This window comes from Pinus tabuliformis, chromosome 8 (genome assembly GCF_031772625.1).
Source record: "Pinus tabuliformis cultivar Carrire ecotype Pingquan chromosome 8, CPIR1, whole genome shotgun sequence".
In the NCBI taxonomy this organism is placed as follows: domain Eukaryota; kingdom Viridiplantae; phylum Streptophyta; class Pinopsida; order Pinales; family Pinaceae; genus Pinus; species Pinus tabuliformis.
The window spans coordinates 608,352,068-608,372,079 of record NC_142294.1 but is presented as its reverse complement, the minus strand read 5'-3'; the positions used below and the strand labels follow the sequence as shown (position 1 = coordinate 608,372,079).

General features: G+C 35.8%; 1 long non-coding RNA gene across 1 annotated transcript; it reads left to right on the top strand.

Annotated features, from left to right (window-relative positions):
* The first annotated feature begins 471 nt into the window (after positions 1-471).
* Positions 472-19,808, top strand: LOC149236970 (uncharacterized). The gene is made up of 2 exons (XR_016268454.1): positions 472-910; positions 19,394-19,808. It is a non-coding gene; the product is annotated as an uncharacterized LOC149236970 (long non-coding RNA).
* The last annotated feature ends 204 nt before the right edge of the window (positions 19,809-20,012 follow it).

Sequence of the window (20,012 nt, the reverse complement as noted above, 5' to 3'; positions counted from 1 at the left end):
ACAAAAGACAAAAGGAAACCTATTTTAACTTTATTAATTTTATTAAGTAAAAGTTGAACATCTCAAGATATATTGAAGAGGGAAAAAAAAACAAAATGAATTTTATTACATTAAGAAAACCCAAGTACATTCTATAACTTAGCAATGAAAAGATGTATAATACCCATATATGAGACACAGCGCATGACATTATGTTATTTTGTATATATTATTTAATTTCTTATCATAAAATTTTTAAAATCCATTTTTATAAAAAAAAATATATAAGTTTTTTAGAAAATAAAAAATAACAAAAATTAAATATATATTAAAAAAACCTAATTAAAACATAAGCAACCAATTTATTTTGTTAATTGAAAATATTTTTTAGAATTTTTTTAACACTTCCCTCCATTACCCCATTAGAAAAAAGCCAAAAATAATAATGGAAATAAAAACCAAAAATCTTTATTTTCCTCAGAGCGTTTCCACCGTTCATTCCACACTCTCCAGCGATTTCATAAAACAGAGCTAAATGCTATTTCACACTCATTTTCCACCCTTCATTCCATTCTCTCAAGCTATTTCATAAAACTGAGCTAAATAATATTTCACTCTCTTTTTTCAAGACCTATTGAGCATTGTCTGTGCTATATCTGTTAATCGATCTTTGATCCAGTCCTTGATAGATTGATCAAGGTTTGATTCCCTCGGAGATTAATTGGACCAAAAAAACCTGGGCACTCATAACTCCAAGTTCAATGCCTCTGATGGTGGACGAGGCAGCGGAGGGGGTTGTGGTCGTGGTAGTGGAGTTACAACTGAGAATAAGATGAAGCGCACTGCAGGCGAGGATCTAGAAGGCAAGCTAGGGTTTGATCTTTTCGTCGAGGGCAAACCCCACTTAGGATGGCTCCTCACCATGGCATCTGTAAGTTACCTCACTTTTACCATTTTTTTTTCCAGCACATCAGCTGTTGTATTGAATTCAATGGAAAACTGGTCAGTGATTTGCTGGTACGCTATTAATGCTACCAGCAATTATCGATTTACGCGCAACCTCCTTAAACCTGCTTTACAATTGCCTCCTCCTCAATGTCATCAGAAATCCTTAAGAAATAGAGATGTTGCCTTCATAATTTTTGTTTTCAGATATAGAGATGTTGTCTTCATTTTTCCATACCTTCAAGCCAGGACAGTGGTGCAAAAGCCACAAATATTTCATCTCGAATGCTGACCTTAAGTCCTGTTTCGCTTCATCAATTTCACCATTATCAAGAATGACGAGATCTACATATGTTACAAGAATGGGTTGTAATTCTGCTTGATGTAAAAAGTTGGATCCGATGCACTCATTTGAAAACCGTTAAGTCTCGGGTGCTCATTTATATGGTACCATGCCTTTGGTGCCTGCTTCAAGCCCTACAAATCCCTAATCAACTTGCAAACCAAGTTCTCCTTTCATTCCTCTTCAAACCCCTCTGTTGCTGTCATGCAGATCTCCTCTTCATGATCACCATTTAAGAATGCACATTTTTACATCCATCCGATGGGTTCTCTGACCAAATTTGGCTACCAATGTCAGCACCAATCTGATGGTTATGATTTTTCCTGGTGGGAAATGTTTCTTACACCTTTCCAGCTATGCATTTCCGTTTGCAACAAACCTCGCCTTGTATTCTACGTCATAGTGTTTGCTGAATTTGGACCCTGAGGTTCAAAATTCAATGAACCTCAATGCCAAAAGTCAATGAATTTAAATCGATTGGAATTAGAACCTCAAACCATATTTAAAACCCAATTTCACTTGCAATTTTTTTTACAGTTTTGCGGGTTAAAGGTTTTGGGATTTCAACATTTAGCGGTTTCACTTAGAAAAAAAAGCCTCCATTGCACAGAGAATCTCGTTTCTATCACGGTGCATATAGAGTCGAGTTTCACCATTTAGCCGTTATGACCATTAAAAAAACCCTTCTCTGCACAGATTGTCTCATTTCTACTGCGCTGCCAACATACTTGCAGTTGCAAAGCTCTCCAGCTTGAGCTCTGCTTACTCTGGACTCTGTAGCTGAAAATCGAAGAAGCCGTTCTATGAAATTCTCCTCAGGTTCAGGATTGCCACTCTGGCTTGGAGTCAATTGAGGGCTGGATTATTGTTTAATCTATAAATGCTATGAAGTTTGAATATAATGTTTTTTTTTTTTTTTTAAATTCATAACTAAATGTCTTAAAAATTACATGTGCATGGAATAAAATTGTAAATAAATTAAATGATATGGGCCTTAAAGTGAGCAAAAATTAATACTTTTAAATTACCTAGTGTCTCAAAAGGTGTAAAGACTTTTAAATTATCTAGTGTCTCAAAAGGTGTAAAGAGAGGCCATAAAATTATTAAATTGAAAAAAAATGTACTTTGTTTCCATGATCAAACAAATAATAAGTGAACTTTGGTTTGGAAGATTGAATTTTGGATGATGCAATTGTTTTTGAGCTTCACATTGAACATTGAAGGCAGCAAAGCATATCTACAGGTTTTCATAGTACATCATAGATCACTTTACTCAAAATAATAATGCAAAATAACACATAAAAGATTTTATCCATGAGATTGATAATGCAAAATAACACATAAAAGATTTTATCCATGAGTTTGACAATCTTTTGGACATCTAAACAAGTTTTGCCAACCTAAATTTACTTCTCTTGTTTTTCTCTTTTGGCCGTTCTCTATGTTAAATGTAATGAATTTTCCAAGAAAGCATATGGTTTCTACTTTTTGGGCAAATGCTCCTTCCTGCCCCATTTTTGTGACAACTGACAACTACTACATCATAAAGCACATATGCATGTAATTTTTGTATATTTTCTGTAATACAATGTCTTCCAACTTACCAAAATAAAAAACACACTGTACAATATAATATAATGATATATATATTTTTTTTGTTTGCAAAAATACTCCAACAATATGCTTCTTATATACACTAAAGCAATACCAAAATTGTCCACTAAATCCCTATGTAAGAGACAAAAACATAATCAAATTTCAATTTCAAAAACAAAAATATAACATGATTTTTTTTTTCCAAATCTTAATTGATTTAAATAATAGAAATATTAAATTTGTTCACTAATTAATTATAATTTTTAATCTTTCGGAGATTCATAAACTTTAAGCTAAAATCACCTATTTAAATTTAATAATATAAAAAATATATTTCTATCTTTCCTACCTCCATGGAAAATGAATTTCTCCTAATTTAAAAATATATAAAATAAAGTTATGATTATCCAATTGTGATAGCAGGGATGGGAGGGGAAAGGCCACCGTCTACTTTACCAACAACTACTTTAGGAAGCAGTAGTGCTTCTCAATCACAAGCTCTAAACCAGACAAATCAAGGAAGTTGTTGTCCATTAACGATTGCTCTTGGTCTGACTAGTAGAGTATAATTGAAGTCTCAATTTCCCCAATTGTTTCAGAGGCATCAACAATGCAAAGAGATGCATATTTCAAAACCCATTTCATATTTCAAAACCCATTTCATATTTGAAAAAAATCTCAACTGACTCTATCTTTCTTGTACCCAGCATTGGTTGTAATAGGCAATGTTGGGCAAATGTCTACCAAGAGAGCTCCATCCAGAACACCCAATACTTCTGTTTTTCCCAAGGCTGTGTTGCAACCAATGCTAGGAAAATGTCTACCAAGAGAGCTCTATCGAGAACACCCAACACTTCTGTTTTTCCCAAGGCTGAAGAGATCGTAAATGAAAATGAAGCATCAAATTCTTTATCCGCATCTATATCCTCTCAACTCCTGCATTCGTTTCTTTGCCTCTATGATGTTTTTTTTCTCTTTTACTGCCCAGATAAGCCATCCTCTTCCTCCCGTGAGCCTTCTTTTTCTTTTATTTTCTCTTAATAAGTGCTACTTCTATGTCAAATTTTTCTCTGAAGCCTCATCATCACTTTCTTTCACTTGGTCTTTGATTTCCTGCCACCACACTCCTCTGCTTCTCCCTCTGATATTGTTGTTATTTTTGTTTTTCCCTCTCCAACTTGCCATTCTCTTTCACTTGTTTCAGAGAGACACTCTACTTCTAAATTCTCATGTGAGGCATCTTTTGCATCGAACTTAATTACTAAATCGTCGTTCCTTAACCTTTTTACTTTTCATTTGCTCTCATGTTTGCTAAACAGACTATGTGTGCTAAACGTCTATGTGTAGGAAATGTTCTTCTCCAGTTAAAAGTATCTTTCCAATAGTAACTTGATAGACTTTGGCAATGAAAATTTCTAATTTTGTCAATAAAAATTTACAATAACCCCTGTTTTAATTGGATCAACTCCATTCACAATTCCAACAATCATTTATAAGTCCTTTCTGAATTTTAAAGTAAGCTCACCATATTTCCATATTTACCACTTACTTCCCCATACTTTATGAAACAACTATTTCCTTGGTTTTCATCTCATACTCTTATTCCTTTAAACCTCATTCCTAGATTTTCATACAAATTTACACCTAAATTAATACAATGATAAAGAAAATATTTTATAAGATAAATTAAATTTGAAAATAATTTATAATATTTTAAAGTGATTTCATATCATTTTTATTTTATTTTTTAAATAATAAATATATTAATGATTTGAGAAAATTTAAAGTTCAAAGAAATTACTATAAAAGAGATAACATTAAAAATAAGTTTACAAATCTTTGCTTATTAATTCACTGTGTTGACAACATCATCTAAAATTTTATTATTTACCATTAATATATAAAAGTAAAATAATAATTCATTAAAAATTTATTTCTAAATTCTAAAATTCATTTTTAATACCATTCGATCTCAACATCCACACTGCAATGCAAGATACTTACAATTCATAATATCAGAAAATAAAAGAAATCAGTCACGTATCCAAGTCAAATGCATAAAAATTATTTCCTTTATTCATGATAACATGATGATTATAGAAGAAGGCGTCAACATGACTCAGACCAGTGAGAAGGCGTCAACATGTTTTCATGATGAGGTATTTGTCTTTCTGTACAAGGTGTTTTTTTGTTTCTCGAGATGTCTTGGATCGTGGCTTCTCTTGTCATTCTTTTGTAATTTATGATGGTTTTTGTATTGTCTCAATATAATCTATGATGCTTTTTCCTCTGAAAAAAAAGAAAGAAAAAGACTCAGACCAGTGAGATGAAAATGTATTTTGTAACATTTTAATGAGGATATGAATTCTTAACTCCTTTTATATTGACAAAAGTATTCTACCCATGATTCACATCAAGAAAAAGGATTTACCCTACCCAAAAAGTAATTACAAAAAAGAGCCAGAGCCCCTTTTTGGCACTAAAAACTCCTCTAACCAGCTTTAATGAATACATATCATACATCACTGCACTCTAAAAGAATCATTGCTGAGAACTCCATTATAAACTCTGCCCTTAAGCAAAAATATTCCATCAAGTTCACCCAATACCTGTCTCTACAACTTTACTATTCTATCAAATTCACCCCATAGCTACCCCTGCAACTTTACTATTCTATCAAATTCACCCAATAGCTGCCCTACAACTTTACTATTTCATCAAGTCCCCCAATTCCTGGACATGGCCTGAAACACTTGTTCTTCTCTGGCATAATTGAATACAGGAAAAAAAAAAGTGCCACCACTACTGAACAACGACCCCATTGACCAATCACCACATAATAAATCGAAAAAGCCTTAATTAGATGTTAATTTTACCTTCGACAAAGTAGTGCTCCGTAAATGGACGGAGTTGTTTGCAATCACCAAATCCGCAACATTCATAACGAGATACTTCATATCTTGGATGACATTCAACGTGACGACCAATTTGTCATGTAATTTACAGGCATTGAAATCAGGCCTAAGCTCCAGATCATAATGCCGCAGAACTGCAAACTTAGACGAGCTCGGTTCATGAAAGACAAGCATTTTGTCAAGAAAGAGGTGCAGGGTCTCCAGGCCTCTTTCCAAAAGCACTCTAAACTGGATAAGTGCAACTCGATGTTGAGGCAAATAGAATAGAAGCAACTCGATGTTGAGGCAAATAGAATAGAAGCTACTAGCGACCCGAACGAGTGGGAATTCAAGCAAGGCTCAGTTCTCAGGAACAGGGAATTTTATATCAATCAAGCTAGGCTCAGTTCCTGGAACTTGAAATTTTATATGAATCCATAGTGATGACGATATTCGTTGCGGTGTTCTTGTGGATGCTTTGTCATTCAAATTGAAATGGTGTGAAGCCTAATACAACTAATTCTACGACAAAACATGTTAGGAAAAGATGAATAACAAAACCAGGTCATACATAATGGAACTGTAGCAGAAGAAAGCAATGAACCAATTAAAAATAGCCATGCCCACAAGTGATGTTGCAAAAACCTTATACTGTAATAATTAAAAAAGGGTCTGAAAAATTAAATTCGGTTTTTTTTGGAGAAATGATGGACAAAAAGTCAGCAAGTAAAACTACTGGAAAAATATTGGGTTCACAGACATCACTAACCAAATTTGGATCCTCTCTGTACGACTGACATGTATGTTCATTCGATGTATCTTTTTAGGGAATCAACTTTTAAGTAGTATAAAAGCAGATGTATAGGTCAGAGTAAGAAGATTGGACCAAGAAGAGTACATATTTCGCCTCTTTTTAGTTCGAGAATGAAAGGTAAGCAGCGGAGGAGATCGCATCTTCTAGGGGGTTGTGGCCATACCTGGACATCTCAACTGACGGTAGGATATGTTTGTTCGACATATCTTAAGGAAGTCAACTTTTTAACCGGTATAAAACTAGATGTACAAGTCAGAGTAAGAAGATCAGACCAAGAAGATACAACATCTCGCCTCATTTTTATTTAGAGAATGAAAGGCAAGCAAGGGAAGAGATCACATCTTCACCGAGTATTATAATAGGTTGTCCGGGTATGACCGCAACTCTTCTTTTGTTAATTCGAAAATAACAATTACTTTTAAAAACATAGAGTTAATAAAAACATATGCTAGATTTAGAAAATGTTAATATTGGAAACTAGGGCCAAACTCCACATGGGTCATTTTATTTATGACAACTGATATTTTTCTTGGATTCCTCTCTCCGAGAGGAGTAGGATTGATCTAAAGATCATCCGATTTTGACATGTAAAAATGAAGATATGAATTTGTTTGTATCACTGACAAATTGTCAAGGTCGGCCAACGAGCAAAACAGAGATTCAAACCCCCAGCTCATCTTCAACGTTGCATATAAAAGGAGGAGACCTCAAGTCATTTTATCATCATCTCATCTTCACTCATCTCTCTCTCCTCACTTGATTGGGTATGCAAATCTGGCAGCTATCTCTCACATGTGTGAAGGAAAGGAGGACGTTTTCTGTTTGACTGAGTTGACCAAATTTCAGAGGCTGCATTTTGGGTTGTGTTGACCAGCGTTGACCTCCTTTTGACTGTGGATTGGGTGAGACATCTTCTCCTTGACAGGTCGCAGATATGGGCACTAAAATTGAGGTGATTTGACCTCTCATTTGACCAACGTTGACTGCCCTAGATTTGGCTGTAGTTTGACTTTCGTTGACCAACATTTGACTGGACTTTTCAGGCTATTTTGGATTGTTTGGGTTCGCTGTTGGACGCCGAAGTTGACTGGTTTTGACTGAGCTGCTTAGAGGAAGAATTATGCCCTGTTTGACCAGCGTTGACTTTTCTAGTTATGGCTTTTTCGCTGCTATCATAAATGATCAGATTTGTAATTTGTACTCTCTCTCTACTGAACTATTGAAAAATATAAGAAGAATTGATCAAGGGTTTACCCACATTGGGGTTTGTCCCTCGCTGGTGCCACATCTTATGTCCTCTTGTCTTGGCTCATCTTCTACTGTTTATGTTTATGTTGTATCTGCATTTTATTATCATGGTGATGTGATTGCTAAATTGGATATTGATATTGGGCTAATAAAGAAATTGAAGTAAATTTATCTTAAGCATAGAACATACAAAAAATTAACAGAAAAAAATCAGCAAAGCAAATTTTCAAAATAAAAAAAAACTTTTCGTTCGAGCAATTATGGTAACAATGGTCATAACACGTGAAAAATCATTCGAGCAAGCATGAAAGTGTACACATGTACACATGCCCCATCACTTCTCGCCTTGGTTGGTGGGCTATTCTAGTTTGAAATTTGAATTATATTGAAAACCAAACAATAATAATTTCTTTGTGGCTATACCTCGGTGAACTCGCCGTCATGGAAATCACTCGGAGACTGTGAAGTTACGAAAATGGAGTTAGTGGAAATGATATTGATAACGATAGATGTCACGAGAATAAAGTTAGAGCTATTATACATGTGTCATGAGCTAGTAAAATTGGTAGACGAAATGGTCAGGTTAACCGATTCAAAAGAAAGGCCTATTGGCCTAAAAATAAACTAATTTATTAGGTTAGCCTATTCAAAAGAAAGGCCTATCGACCTAAAAATAAACTAATTTATTTAATGCTTGTTTTGTATATATATTGAAAAATGTATTTGGTCGAACCTAATAGTAAATCTCATCCTAACCTTTATCGAAAAATTTGAATTCAAATCAAACCTAATTGTTACTGAACCTGAACCTCAACCACGTGACTTAACTTGTATTTATCAACAGAGCCATCTGCCTTGTATGATGACCCATTTTCCACCGCTAGGTTTCTTCCCTTCAAGCAGTTTGACCAATTTTCAGGTCTTGTGATTTTGTGATGATGCAAATTCCTCATTCGTTGCATTTTTCCATTCCTTACTTTGTTTGGAATTTTTACCATGTTCGTTACAGATGGAGAATTGGCAATCTCACTTCTCAAAGAAAAAATAACATAGATTACCTCCCTATGTTTCTTCCTTGCTGTTATTTGGGCCGATCTCCTTGGCATTAGAGTTCCTTCATCTTATTCTTGGTGCTGCTTTGGTTCCTATGTAGATTCACAACTCATGTAATGTACTAAAACACAAGGCAAGAATCTACTCTACTCTTTAAAGAGAGGAAACCAATAGATCGATGAAAACAATAATCGACAATAGGAAGATAATCAAAGACACATAACACAATTTTTCTCTAGGGAAAGCCACTACTCAAAACCCAGACTATCTATTACATTAATCAGAAATTTGAGTGATAATACAAAGCTTGTTCTCACTAGAACAATTCCTGCACAAGTATGATCAACTCTCTGCCTCACAAGCCTACTATAGCCAACACTTAGCCAATTCTGCTGCTTGCCAAGCCCCTATTTCCTTGCGCAATTCCTAGATTAGGCTCTATTTAATGAGGAAATCCTTCTTCCATAACCACGCAATCCAAACTTAGGTCCTCAACCGATTGCATGCACCATTTGTACAACTCGAAAAATTATACAACTGATAGTACATTGTCTCTGCACTCTAATCTAAACTAGGTTTGAACTGGCATGCTTGAGTTATTCTTGAGTGAATCTTCAGTTAGCTGGTGTGGCACTAAGGATGCACTAGTGCACCAACTCACTACTAGACCTCTACTAGTTCCTCCAACAGTTAGAACTAGTTTAATTGACCATAACTCAGTGGAATTGAGTTATTTAATTACAACTCCAATCAACTCAATCTGGATCCCTAAAACTTAGGGATCACACTTACATGATTCCAAATAGACTTCCAATTCGAATTTCCTAAGCTAACTAAGTCAACTTAACTTAGTTAACTATTACAAGTTGTTATGAGAAAAGAATTACAATTTAATTCATAATTTAATTCAATGACAAATTAAATTAGATTTTCTAGATGTTATTTTTAACATTTCTTGTTGCTATTTTCAACACTCCCTCTCAACAAGAAAGGAATTCAACTCTATCCCAATCCTGAACCTTTGGAATGTTCTGCATGCAACACTTCTCTCTAGTGTTGTTGCTACAAAAACTCCTGAAACTGAAAAAACATCCAACCTGAATTAGTATGATGCATCTGTCATCAAAGTATATGACTTCTACCAGCTCTACCTCTCTCGAATGAAAACTTTGCACTTCTGCTGACTCTGTCTTTTTGCATTGTTGTCAACTCTGATCTACGCTCTCTAGTATTTGACTGCTCTAGCCTCTGTCACTCTGATCTCTGACTGCATCAACCGCCACTGATCCATCGTGCTACTATGTACTTTGGGCTCCCGTAGCATGGTATGATCCAAGAGATAAAACCTCTCAATGGACCCTGCCCAATTTCTTCCCTCTTGGGACTATCACTTCACATTGCCCCACCTCTCACCTGGAGGTATGGCTGCATGTGCTCCCTCTGCCCACCTGGCTTGAAATTTTCCCCTACTGGAGGTATCTCAACACATGCTTTGCCGCCTTCCAATACAACTTGGTAGGCCTAACCATCGCTTGGCTAAGTTGGTTAACTGCATAACACATATTCGGTCGTGTGTTCACCAAATACATGAGTGAAACCACAAGCTCCCTGTAAACAATAGCTTCCACTACTTTCCCTGAAGTATTGTCCTCCTTCCAGTTACCTGCTAGAGAAGTCTCCATGGGTTTGCTTCTCTCCATGCGGAACCTCCTGAGTATTTCATTGGCATACTTGCCCTGAGATACAAAAAATTCCCCATCACCCTGCCATACTTCCATGCCTAGAAAGTAATGCATAAGCCCCATGTCCTTCATCTCAAACTCTCTTGCAAGATCCTCCTTGTAAGACTTGATCAACTGATCATCACCTATCAAAAGCAAATCGTCGACATATAACACAATGATCAACAATTTACCTTCTACCACTGTGGTACAGGTTCGCATATGCTTCACTCTTGGTGAAGCCGAACCCGGTGAAGTAGCTATAGATCCTGGTGTACCAAGCACGGGGTCCTTGCTTCAGTCCATACAACGCTCTCTTGAGCCGACACACATGCGACTCACGGTCGAAGGTCTTAAAACCTTCAGGCTGCTCTATGTACACCTCTTCCTCAATCATTCCATTTAGGAAGGCTGTCTTTACATCCATTTGATGTATCTTCCAACCCATCTGTGCTGATAGTGCCAATATAGATATGATCGATGAGTACCTTACAAGAGGAGAAAATGTATCATCATAGTCAATCCCCTCTACCTGTGAAAAGTCATGGGACACAAACATGGCCTTATGCTTCTCCACACTACCATCTGCAGCTTGATTTACCTTGTAAATCCATCGGGATCTCACCATTGAATTGTCCTCCAGTCTTGGGACCACATCCCAAACATTGTTACGAACTATGGAGTCATACTCCTCCACCATGGCATCAACCCAAACCGGTTGTTGCACTGCCTCCTCAAAGGAAGATGGCTCTATCTCAACACATCCGCTCATAAGAGCCATGTATCCAGTGTACCTCTCAGGTGACCTCCTCTGCCTGTGTTGAGATGTGGGTGCTCCCACATTCTCCCATGCATCATGCAATAACCTGTCAGCCTCTCTGGTGTGCTTTCTCCCATCTTTGGAAGACTCTGCCTGAGTGGATGTCTCCACTCCCGGATCCTCTGCATGTGGTTGCTCCACATCAATCTAAGGCTCCTCAACCTTAGGAGCTAAAAGCTCCTCAACCGCATGTAGCTGAAGCTCCCTCTCAAGGGAAACTCGCATGGCCTTCTCCTCATCGAATTTGACATCCCTGCGAACCATTGTCATCTTGCTAGTCGGCAAGTACACCTGATAGTTGTGAGGTGTATCAGTGTACCCCACAAATATCCCCAACTTTGTTGTCGACTCAAGCTTCTTTTGTGCATCTTTGGTCACATGGAAATATATTGATGACCCAAAAATCCTAAAGTGACCAGCATCTGGTCTCTTACCGGAGAAAGCCTCCTCTGGTGTTTTCATCCCAAGTATCCAATGCATGCTTTTGTTCTGCAAATAAACAACTGTGTTACATGCCTCAACCCACAAGTGTAGTGGTAGGCCTTGATCATGCAACATCGCCCGTGTTGCCCCTACAATGCTTCCGTTCTTCCTTTCGGCCACCCCATTATGCTGTGTGTTATGGGGTGCTGTCAACTCTCGTTTAATCCCTTTTGTTGCACAAAAGTTCTTAAACTCATTTGAGACATACTCACCACTGTTATCACTCCTCAGAGCTTTAACTTTCTTGCCAGACTCTTTCTCGACCAATGCTTTAAATTCACAAAACTTTGTGAAAGTTTGATCCTTCTTCTACATGAAAAATATCTAGCATTTACGAGAAAAGTCGTCAATAGATATAACATAATACCAGTGTTTGGTTGTGGATATTATCGAGAATGGTACACACACATCTGAATGGAATTGCTCTAGAATCACTTCTGCTCGACTGTTTCTGTTGTGAAAAGAAGCCTTGGTGTATTTTCTCAAACTACACCCCTTGTATGTATCAACTTGCACACCTTTGGGAAGACTAGTAGAGATATGCTGCATGATTTTCAAAGCCCCATGATGCAAGTGACCCTATCACCTGTGCCACAAATTGCCAACGTCTCGGCTCTGCACCATCTATGCTTTCATGCTCAAAGCAACACAATCCTTTACCTCTAACTTATAGAGATTCTTAACTCGAATCCACCTTTCCTTTGCTAAAGACCACATCATAGCCTCTATCCTCCAACATGGAGACCGATACTAAATTCTTCTTCAACCCAGGAACACACATAACATCTCTAAAGGTGAGTGGAGCACCCTTCTCCCTTTGAAAAGTAATTGTGCCCAATCTAGTAGCACTGTGCCTCCCGTCATCACCCATCTCGATATGCATCTAGAAATACTTCTCCTTCACGCCACTGAACAACTCCTTGTCACCAGTCATGTGGAATGAAGCTCCACTTTCAAGGTACCATACACTACCCATCATTGATGACTCCATGCATGTAATGAGAGTAAAGTCCAATTCGAATTGAGAGGTCAAAGCCTCACCCATCGCTTCTCTTGAGAAATTCTTCTTGGACTTCTTGAGCGGAGAGTTTGTAGCAAAATGTCCTAGCTCATGACAATGAAAGCACTTAACTTTCGACATGTCTTTCTTCTTGCCTCCATGACAAGAATCTGATTTGGAATGGGATGCCTTCCCTTTCCCTTTCCTTGCCTTACCCGCTAAGGCACAATTTTCCTCATCATCAGTCTTTGATGAGGAACCATCTCTGGTGTTCCTTCTAATCTCCTCCTGCATCAAATCTGACCACAGTCGTTCCTAATCTGGCAGCTTCTCCCTCCCATTGACAGAGTCTTGATAGCTATTCCAACTCTTGGGAAGGCCTAGGAGAGCTAGGCTCACCATATCATCCTCAAAAATGGTTATTCCAACACTTCCAAGCTCATCACGACAATGAGTGAACTTGGTCAAATATTTTGGAATGGTCTCGCCTTCGCCACACACTTCGTCCATTCAGCTAGATTTGTGCATTTGATGTTTTCGGCCTAGGAATGTCTTGATCAACGAATTCCTTGAGGCCATTATCCTCCAGCACTGCCTCCATCCTGTCCTTCCAGGCTATATAATTCGCGCTGCCTTATAAGGCATACTTGAGCCTCAAACCGTAGAAATCCATTTTCTGATCCTGAAGTACGTATTGCAAATTCGAATTTCACCTGTAACCCCAAACTCAAAACTTCGAAATCTCCTCTAGTACACTGTCTTCAACTCGGATACCATGTAGATTTTCCAGTAGATTCATAGCTCGTGTAATGTACTAAAACACAAAACAATAATCTATTCTACTCTTTAAATAACGGAAACCAATAGATTGATGAAAACGATAATAGATAAGAGGAAGATAATCAAAGAGACATAACACAATTTTTCTCTGGGGAAAGCCACTGCTCAAAACCTCGACTATCTATTCCATTAATCATAAATCTGAGTGATAATACAAAGTTTGTTCTTACTAGAACAATTCCTGCATAAGTATATTAACTCTCTGCCTCACAAGCCCGTTATAGCCAACACTTAGCCAATTCTGTTACCTGCCAAGCCCCTATTTCCTTGCGCAATTCCTAGAGGAATTAGCCTCTATTTAATGAGGAAATCCTTCTTCCATAACTACACAATCCAAACTTAGGTCCTCAACTGACTGCATGCACCATCTATACAACTTGGAAAATTATACAACTGATAATACACTGTCCCTGCACTCTAGTCTCAACTGGGTCTTCCTCTAAACTGACATGCATGAGTTATTCTTGAGTGAATCTTCAGTTAGCTGGTGTGGCACTGAGGATGCACTAGTGCACCAACTCACTACTAGACCTCTACTAGTTCCTCCAACAGTTAGAACTAGTTTAACTGACTATAACTCAATGGAACTGAGTTATTTAATTACAACTCCAATCAACTCAATATGGACCCCTAAAACTTAGGGATCACACTTACGTGACTCTAGATAGAATTCCAACTTGAATTTCCTAAGCTAACTAAGTCAACTTAACTTAGTTAACTATTGCAAGTTGCTATGAGAAAGGAATTACAATTTAATTCAATGACAAATTAATTAGAATTTCTAGATGTTATTTTTAACATTTCTTGTTGTTATTTTCAACATCCTTTGGCTTATTTTCCACTGGTCTTTTCTTCCTCTTGTAGGTGGTTCTCAGCATACAACCCTAATAACTAACATATAGGTATTAGTGTATAATCTATTGGTATCATAACATCATAACTTCAATTGTTCAAAAAGCCAGAGGTAATATGTTGTAGCCAACTTGTGCTAAGAAAGGATGTGAGAGATGATCTAGTTAAATAGAGAGTAGTAATGAATTTATAAACTATTTTGTTAGGAGACTTCCAATTTTTGTGTTTCCTGTAATTTTTTCATGGAGTGCACTCTATTGCAAATTTCTTGTAACTTTACTTTAGACCTTAGTTGTAGAAAAATATTGTCTCCCAACATTTGTTATTAGAAATGTTATCATGTCTCCTCCTCAATGTCATGCAACATAAAATTTGTGTCAAGCACATAACCCGCCTCCTCCATTTGCATTACAAAAGATTGGACCAAGGCATTCCGAGTTCAATAAGACGTGGAAAAAAGTTTGAATAAGAATTACCTAACTTATGAGTTGCTCATTCTTTTTCTCAATATTACAATCTTTTAATTGAAGCTGAGGATATTTGAACTTGGAAATGAAATATTGAATAGTATCAAAATTATTAGGATTGAGACTAATTAATTAATTTTCCAATTGAGTCCCATGAATTGCATTTGTTTTACCAAATAGTTTATCAAATTTCATCCATGTTTCATGAGTATCTATGTCTTCAAGATGAAACATCTTATGGAAGGGAAATACATATTAAACTAATGCTTAATCACAATGTTATGCCATTTAGTTTTTTCAATATTTTTTGTGGGTTTTTTTTGTACTAATAGTAAACCTATATAGGCCCTTACTCCACAATAAAACAACTATTGCATATTTTCAGGTGAAGTAGTTGTGAGGAGTTAAAATAGACAGAGATAACTTATTTGCCATAACAAAAGAATGAAAGTGCTCAAGAAGAGACAAATAACCACAAGAACAAGCACCAAATAGGCCTTCTAAAAATGACTCCCATCTTCAAAAAACTTTATCAAAGAGGCACTTTATAATAGCACAACCCATAAGTCAACATACACTTCATTTTACAAATATGTATTCACACCCCCCAAAAATTAGCTGCACTAAAAAAGAATTTACAACCTTTATGTGATAAAAGGTTCATAAAAAATGGTTATGGGGGGTGAATGGCCCAAGGTGGTTATTGCCACAATGATTTTCTATGTATTAGCTATTGAACAACACATTAGGAGAAAGCATTGAGACACTCACACACAAAAAGAAGGGCTAAAAGTCCCGCAACATAGGAGAAAAGGAAAAGATGCCCAGAACATAAAATCCTAGAAATGTCCAAAACTTAAAGCCAATGTAGCCAAGCGAGATGGAGGAAGATGATGCCCTGCAACTTTGGTATGATGTGAAACCAAACCACATACATTAGGATCATAATGGTCTTAAACAACAAGACTCATAAAATTAACAAAGACTCAAAAGCTATTGAAGGAACATTAGAATCACTACATTTGTTAGATCTGTTGTGTTTGAAATACAAAGGGAGACTATATTTTTAGCAAATTGGGAGGAGTCCAACATTTCAAAAGCGTAGTTGGTAGGTAGACCAATTGAGCATTTAATGATTTACTTGAGTTAACTTACAACTGTGTATGTACACTGACAAACATGACTTAACACTTCACAAATATTTAGCCAACTACATTATTACAGTGATGTTGTTCATGTTTGATGTATTAATAGGACATAACACCTTAGAAAATCCCAGTCAATTGGATTATCACAACAATCATGCCCACTGGGCTTTGAACATGGGTCATCGTTGTGGTGAATGTTCTAACTTGCCAGTAGAGCACAACTTGATGGACTTGTCGATCCTTGATCTTGGTTTATTTTTATGGTATGTTGTAATTGGGCAAGTCAATTGGGGTTATCTCGGGTGGTTGGGCAGAATGGTTGTTATCTTCCCCACCCAATTTCAAGCCCATACTAGTGACATGATGAGCTATAATGCCTTGTTAAATATCGACATAATCACTTCTTGTCTATGAATATTGTTGTATTAGCTTCGAGTCTTGTGAACTCTTAAGTGAGAATACTTGTGGGTTGGCCTGGTACCAACAACCTCACTCCAGCCCTCACAATGAAGGAGGTTGAGTTATTTCCTTGGAAAATAAATATTGTAGTTGGGTAAGTTGTCTATCTCACTGTCAATCCAATGCTAATATGTTTAGCCGCTCGTGATATATTGCTTTCCTTGACTACATAGTATTGACATGGTATCATTATGGCATGTTAGTTTTCATCTTTAGACTATCTTTTCTTAGGTGATTTTTTCTTTGTTTACCCTTACCAACTATAGAATGGATTGTGTTTCCTTGTTTGTTTCTTTACATGGGATTTATATGTTCAAAAATTGATGATTGCCTTAGATTCTTGGAGGGTGGCTCTTCATTTCCCCCACCCTCCCATCTTAAATATCTATAGCCATTGTTATGGCATTCTCGAGAAAATGCAAAATGAAAAGTTAATTCACCATGTTTTTTGAATTAGATTCATTTTATTGTAAACATAGGGTTAAGCTGTTGTGATATCAATGCATGGGAATGGATTGTGGAATGGTATGTTGATAAGGCTCTCGAAACAATACCAAAATGTAGGCAGTTGTTGGTTTTATAAGAGTAGTGATAAAAAATATTTTTCCATAATGCTCTCCTCCTACCATGGAAGTATAATGTTTTATTGAATTTTCTATACTTGTTTATTAGATCAAATACTATCTTCTTTGTAGAATAATTTAACTCGAAGTCCCTCTGAAGAGAGGCAACTATAATTTGAAAGAATGATTTGGATAGAGAATTGCATTTCAATCTACTTGGGAAATGTTCCAAATTCCATTTAAGTAAGGTGATTATTAATTTATTTTCTTCAAATATTGTTGAAACATAAATGATGACATGCAAAAAATTTGGTACTAGTAATTATTCATTGCTGATAATGTATTGTGATACCAATAAACTTATCCTTGAGTTGTGTTATTGATCTAGTTAATTTGATTTTCTTATAGTGTAAATTCATCATATTTTGATGGAATAACTGTATTGAATAAATGAGGACATGTGTGTGGTGACATTGAGATTGAAAATTGTGAAATTAATGGTGATTTTAGTAATTTTTTTTCACCATCTTAGTCCTTTTGTTAATTCTAAAAATGCTTCCTTTATTGCACTAAAAAGGCTCTGGTTTACATTGTGGTATCTAGAGCGACTGGTTGTCTTTTATGGGTTCCTTTCCCAACATAAATGAGGAATGCCAACAAGTCATATCTAGCAATAATATCCAAGGTGTCTACATTTTTCTAAAAAATAAGAATCCTAGTTCTGAACTGATCTCTAGTTTAGAACTAAAGGCTGAATATCCCCCCCAGTTGTCTTTGATGGATCCTTCAATGAACATCATTTTGCACCTTCTCTTCCATGAAAAATAAATGCCAATGAGTTATATGTTCCAAATTTCTTTACCATGTATCCTAATCATCCAATTGCCTCCTAAGACAACTTTCAAGTTTCCATAGTAGAGGGCTCGTAAGTAGACCCCCACATATTGATTCAACCTAATCCCAAAATACTTGGGCTTCAAAGTAAGGTCAAAAGAGATGCATCACTATCCTCTTCCTTCTGAGAAAATATAGAATTTGAATGCCTCTTTCCTCTTTCAATTATATTGGGACATTTGAATACATGATTGTTTTGTCTCAAGGCCTCCTTCTGTTTAATTTTTATAATATCTTCCTTTTTTGTTGTTGAATAGATTCATAAATCTTTATGTGGTCATTGCTCATGAATGCATTATCATTGTTCCAATAGGGCCTACATAATAAAATTGCATATGAAACAAACTACGTTAAGGGAATACTATGCAAATTTGCATAAAGTCTTTCATTCTTGTTGGCACCTTTAAAACTCTCTTTCTATGTTTTTAAATCCTAGCCACCACTAGCAAACAAGGGATATTTTTCCTTTCAAAACACGTTTTGTAGAATGCCCACCTTACCTTACTGACCTAAACCTAGTATGGTTGAAAGCCACCCACTTACATCATGACATATATTGTATACAATGCTAAAATCATAACAAGATCAAACTATTTTTAAAAGTTTTATGGCTTAGGAAGTTCAAAATCAATTGGATTTAGAGCTAAATTGAAATCAAGATTTTACTTCTTTTTTTCATTATAATTTAGGGAGTTTAAAACAAATAAAATGGAATCATTGTCATCACTAGGTATAATGGATTTAGTATGACAATGGATATAATGAAGTAATTATTTGCTAGCATTTGTTCTTGAACGAACATTAGGATCCATTATATCATAGTGAAAAGTACATGCATTAAAATCAATTCAATAATATTTCATGTGACATTCATATTGTATGTGACTTATTTTTCATTAAAAATAATTTACTTTTTCACGTGACATTCTTTTTGGTTAAAGTTTCTTCTATTGCTAATCCAAATTACAATTGTAATTTGAACTAAAGCTTCCCGTAACTCTTAATTTACCAATGTTGCATGGACATCATAAGAAACATTCACAATAGAATATGAAGAATAACTGTGCACGCACTTCTTATGCATTAAAAATTGTTTCTACTACTTAATGTGAACTACAAGTGTAATCTTATTTGGATCTCCAATCTTAAAACATATTTTCATTTTATTTTTTAGTGCTATTAGATGTTATTATATCCTACCTAATTTTATGGTTAGCACTATAACAAAAATATACATTGTGCTATGGAATTAATAGGAATATATTTTTTCCCAGAATGCTACAGGTAATGACCGTGTAGATGATGATCCAGACTATGTTGAGCATACGTCAAATACAGCAGATGATGGTGATGACATGGTGATAGCTCTAGTGATGATGATGTGGATGAGGATGATTAGTATGGTTAGGATGATGATGGTGGAAATGATCATGAGGATGATCTTGACTATGATCTTGGTGGTGCTAGTTAGTGATATCTTGATGATCTTGGAGATTCCTATTTTTAGATGGATATTGTGAATTTATCTTAGAATAATGATATCTATGAAACACTTTGATTTGGTAATCATACATTTACTTTTAGTTGATTTGATTAAAGATGATGACGATATTATCATTATTATCTTGTTACTTTATGTATATATTGAAAATTGTCAACATTATTTTGATGGAAAATTATTATGTATAATGATATTACTATCTTTGGATGGATGTTGTGTATTTACCTTAGAATAATGATATTCATGATATATTTTGATCTAGCAATCACACATTTTAATTTTAGTTAATTTGATTAAAGACAATTATGATATTATTAGTATTATCTTGTTACTTTATATGTGTGCTGAAAATTGTCAATGTTTTTTGATCGAGAATCCTTATATATGATGAT